Below are 6,048 nucleotides of genomic sequence, written 5' to 3' on the forward strand. Positions count from 1 at the left end.
AGCGAGTTCCAACTAGATCATTGCGCTCTGTTGACTGTTCATAGCTTATACATTGTGGTAAAGCGTTCGCTTGATGCGCGGTCGGTCTGGGGTCGATCCCCGTCGGTGGGCCCATTGAGTTATTTCTCGCGCCAGCCAGTGCACCACGACTGGTATATCAAAGGCCGTGGTATGTGTTATCCTGTCTGTGGGATGGTGCATATAAAAGATCCCTTGCTGCTAATCGAAAAGAGTAGCCCATGAAGTGGCGACAGTGGGTTTCCTCTCTCAATATCTGTGTGGTCCTTGACCATATGTCCGACGCCGATATAACCGTGAATGAAATGTGTTGAATGCGTTGTTAAATAAAACATTTCCTTCCTTCCTTGTATTCATCATACACTCCTACAAGTCGCTTGAAGTGGTCAACCTGATGATGAGATATTTTTATATATACATATATAGAGAGAGATCGTTTCGATAATTTAATAAAATGTTCTCCAACATTTATATTGACAAAATATGCTACCTTTTTCTGGTGTCGAGTGGCCCAATCAACAAAAAACAAAAACAAACTTTACCGATTTACTTGGGTTTGAAAGGGGCATTCGGTCTTGGTGACAGATTTCCTAACAGCAATTATGCCGTTACTAAAGGAAATTATTTAAATTCTATATCGCATTAAAGTTACAGTCTCTGGTTACCACATTATAACATCATGTACAAATATGAAATACAAGCTCAAATGCACTTTAAAAAAAAACTCGTGTGTGTTCGCTATGAACGGAAATCGTCAAAAGTATACGCTCGATTTGTCGCCTATGCCGCCGCCATTACTCGGCACAAACGACAGCCTGTTGTCAATTTCAGTTAACACGTGCGTTTGCGGATTTGAAATTGTAGGGTTCGTCTCAAAAAATGAAATGAGAAATATTGCGCTGTACGAAGAACGTTCGGTTGAGGATACGGTACTAGAAAGAAATGTTTTATTTAACGACGCATTGAGAATAAAATTAAATGTGTGTGTGTGTGTGTGTGTGTGTGTGTGTGTGTGTGTGTGTGTGTGTGTGTGTGAATATCTATATATTGTATGTGTGTCGAGGTTGACGATTACATACATAGATATTAACGCACTGGCGCAGGGTATAATTAAATCCTTTCTGGCAGTAATGATCGTCTTAAATACAACAAACACAACAGCCTCACATTGAAGAAATGCGGAGCGGTATCGTTAAGAACACATTACTTTCCATGTTTGTGTTATTTATCAGAAATTGTAAAAACTGGGTATCATACGTAAAATCTATTTTATATGAATTTGGTTTTATTGTGGCATGGGATAATGAGGACGTTTTACGTGTACTTGCTCAAGTTCTAAAACAATGTCTTAGAGATCAGTACGTCCAAAATACTATAGCAAAGTTGTCTACGTTCTCACGTTTAGAACTGTACTGTAAATATAAATGTGATTACACTTTTGAAGTATATTTAGACAATATTTTGGCACTGAAGTATCGTACTGCCTTGCTTAATCTTAGATGTGGTGTACTGAATATTAATATTGAGAAAGGTAGATTTGAAAATATTCCCAGACAACAAAGAATATGTCCAGCATGTAATACTAATAATATAGAGGACGAATATCATTTTGTGCTTGTATGTCCATGTTGTAGAGACCTTAGAGTCAACTATTTAAAAAGTTTTTATTGTTCATGGCCTTCAATGAACAAACTTACTAATTTGCTATCATTAAAATCTAAATTGCAAACATTACACCTAGCTAAATTTACCTATTTTTCTATGCAGCGTCGTCAAGAATTAATATCATAATTCATGTTTCCTCCTCTAATTAAGTATTAATTATAGGTCATAAGTGTATTAATATTTGTATATAATATTTATCATATCCATGTTACCATTTGTTGCGTATTGTATATATATCATGTTTCAGCCAATGGCTGATCACAGCTGTGGCTAAATAAAATTGATTTGATTTGATTTGATTTGTTATTACAATTCAAGTCGGTATCTTATTTCAATTCAAGGCAGCTCTGGTTATTACAAACCAGGACAATTCTTTGTGACAATTCAAGTCAGCTAGTTTATTACAATTCAGGGCAGTTTTTGTTACAGTTCAAGGCAGGTATTACAATTCAGGTAATTTATTACAATGCAGGGCACTACAGGGGACTATAGAACCGTCTGTCTGTCTGTCCGTCAGCCTGTCCCACATATACTTCTCATAACGTTATATTTAGAGATCCTTGAGATATAACCTGATATTTTGTGTATAGCTTTATCGTGTACTGTTACAGATTAAGTTTGACTTTCGTGGCAATTTAACCATTTTTGATGGAGTTATGGCCCTTGAACTTAGGAGATGTAAAAATTAGTTTTCCGGAATAATTTTTCACAAAGCCTGGAGATACTGAGCTAAAATTGTGTATATAGCTTTACTGTTACAGATCAAGTTTGACTTTTATAGCAATTTACCTATTTTCGATAGAGTTATGGTCCTTGAAACTTTCTTTTCCAGACTTTTGTTTTGTAATGCCTGAAGATATTGATATGACATTTTGTATATACCTTTACCATGTAATGTTACTGTCAAATTTAACGTTTATGATGATTTACCCATTTTTCATAGAAATACGGTCCTTGAATTTATGAGGTACGAAAAACATCTGAGTTTGGTAGAGGACATGTATTGCTTTAACAGTACTCTCATAATGCTTATTAAGTTTAGCGTTTTGTATTCAGACAATGGTCACAATTATTTGCGAAGAGTAAGTCGAAATTAAATGGTACTTAATTAATTTCCAGATATGCATTAACTTCCCTACAACATACATGCACTCAAGTTTTAAATTCCCATATTCGAATGTGTATTCATAAACACAAATAACAGTCCAGTTGTTGTTAAATAAACACAATCAGTTAGGCCTATTGTCAATAATTGGTCGTTTTAATTATCATACACTGATGAAAGTGCAGAAAGGGCCAAAATCCCCAGTTTAATATTCCTGTAACATCAATTGAAAAGAAAGAAGTGTTTTATTTAACGACGCACTGAATACATTTTATTTACGGTTATATGGCGTCAGACATATGGTTAAGGACCACACAGATTTTGAGAGGAAACCCGCTGTCGCCACTACATGGGCTACTCTTCCGATAAGCAGCAAGGGATGTTTTATTTGCGCTTCCCACAGGCAGGATAGCACAAACCATGGCCTTTGTTGAACCAGTTATGGATCACTGGTCGGTGCAAGTGGTTTACACCTACTCACTGAGCCTTGCGGAGCACTCACTCAGGGTTTGGAGTCGGTATCTGGATTAAAAATCCCATGCCTCGACTGGGATCCGAACCCAGTACCTACCAGCCTGTAGACCGATGGCCTGCGACGACGCCACCGAGGCCGTCACGTAACATCAATTGTGTTAACTAACAAAGTAAAGCTTTTTGGGTGATTTATTATGGGTTGTTTTACGGCACCACTAAAACACATTGTTTAACACATTTTCAGCTGTTGGATGTCAAACAGTTGGTTATTCAGTGAATGAGGAGGGTACGTAGCCCAGTGGTAAAGCGCTCACTTGATGCGCAGTCGGTCTGGGATCGATCCCCGTCGGTGGGCCCATTGGACTATTTCTCATTCCAGCCAGTGCACCACGATTGACATAACAAAGACCGTGGTATGTACTACTCTGTCTGTGGGATGGTGCATATAAAAGATCCCTTGCTGCTAATCGAAAAAGAGTAGCCCATGAAGTGGCGACAGCGGGTTTCCTCTTTCAATATTTGTGTGGTCCTTAACCGTATGTCCGACGCCATGTAACCGTAAATAAAATGTGTTGAGTGCGTCGTTAAATAAAACATTTCCTTTCTTCATTGAATGAATCAATGGATGAATCAATGGATGCATGTTTTAACGACACCCCAGCACAAAAATACACATCGGCTTATTTGGTCATTCAGACACGTAATCAACAATGGATCTTTTGTATGCACTTTCCCACAGAGATAAAATACGGTGTCCTTCCATTTTGCCTACAACCCACTTTGCCTACACTCAGTTTGCCTACAACCCAGTTTGCCTACAACCCAGTATGAAAAGATGCCATCCCCAGTTAAAAGTGGAGCATTCCATGTATGGTCCCTAGCTGTGTATAAAAATAACATGACAAAATAATATGACAAACACATATTTTATTATAAAAACGATTAGCATTACACAACAAAAACTATTAAATTATAAAATGACCTCACAAATATTAAACAAATATTTTGTACAAAGTTTAACTTTAATCCTATATCAAAGAATCATGAAGGCCATTTCACTTTGATCACATATTAAAGATCGCAGTATGGGATCATTGGACTAATACTAATCACCATAAAGAGCATTAAATCACCTTTGTGCAACTAATCCCCGATTACATTACTTATGTTCATTATAATCTTAATTGTTTGTGTAATACAATATTTTTATATTGATTTGAGACACAAAATAATAGGGATTGTCCAACTATGAACTGGGGATGTCACCTTTTCACACTGTAGGCAAACTGAGTGTAGGCATACTGGGTTGTAGGCAAAATGGGTGTAGGCAAACTGAGTGTAGGCATACTGGGTTGTAGGCAAAATGGGTGTAGGCAAACTGAGTGTAGGCATACTGGGTTGTAGGCAAAATGGGTGTAGGCAAAGTGGGTTGTAGGCAAAATGGGTGTAGGCAAAGTGGGCTGTAGGCAAAATGGGTGTAGTCAAAGTGGGTTGTAGGCAAAATGGGAGGGAACCTAAAATACATACCACTACCTTTGATATACCAGTCGTGGAGCACTGGTTGGGACGGGAAAACACCGATGTGGTTCGATCCTATGACCCCCAGATCTTGCTTCAATATCTATGTATACGTACATGTATGACTTTTACTGAATGTCAAATATTCGATCATATCCAGCATTTGCCTAAAGAATGAATGAATGAATGAATGAATGAATGTTTAACGACACCCCAGCACGAAAAATACATCGGCTATTGGGTGTCAAACTATGGTAATGCAAACAAATAAAGTGATGATCAACATCGATATAAAAATTCAAGATTTAAATAAAAACAGTGTAAAGAACTGTGCAAAAATACAAATATCACAGATAGATACTGACTTTTACTCAAAATTTCAATTGTATCTCGAAGAAAACAAGGGGATTTGTACTGTATTGGCCATTCTCAAAGAGAATATTACACCCCTGCACATTCGAGTTATAAATGCCCTACAATTAAAGTAGCGTTCCTGCCCTCAACCCTGTCTAGAATACTGTCGCCATAAAGCAACAACAACAACAACAACAACAACAACAAAAATAAATAATAATAATAAATATAAGAGAATAGTGATTAACTGGAAGGAAGTAAGGAAATATTTTATTTAACGACGCACTCAGCACATTTTATTTACGGTTATATGGCGTCGGACATATGGTTAAGGACCACACAGATATTGAGAGAGGAAACCCGCTGTCGCCACTTCATGGGCTACTCTTTTTGATTAGCAGCAAAGATTCTTTTATATGCACCATCCCACAGACAGGGTAGTACATACCACTGCCTTTGATATACCAGTCGTGGTACACTGCTTCCCTAACTTAGATTATATAGATCCATTTAATCTTTTTGTAGTAGTGGTATTATGTACAAGCACGCTGTCCTGGACACACACCTCAGCCATCTGGGCTGTCTGTCTAGGATAACTTGAGTTAGTGGTTAGTGAAAGAGAAGTCGGTGTAGTGGTCTTATACTTACCCACCGAGTCGACAGAGTCGGATCTAGGGGGGAGGGGTAGGGGACAGGGGCTCGGATCCCTCTAAATTTTGCGACAGTTACAATTTTATTAGAATATATTAATTAATTAATTTTTTCACGATCCTCCCCCAAAGTTTCCTACGTATTCCAACTCATGTCATTGGTCCCCACCCCCACCCTAAATAGATTTTCTGGATCCGCCACTGGTTGTTATACCTACCAGCCTTCATGCCCAATGGCTTACCACGACACCACTGACCTAATAC

Source organism: Gigantopelta aegis, chromosome 14 (assembly GCF_016097555.1).
Source record: "Gigantopelta aegis isolate Gae_Host chromosome 14, Gae_host_genome, whole genome shotgun sequence".
Lineage (NCBI taxonomy): Eukaryota > Metazoa > Mollusca > Gastropoda > Neomphalida > Peltospiridae > Gigantopelta > Gigantopelta aegis.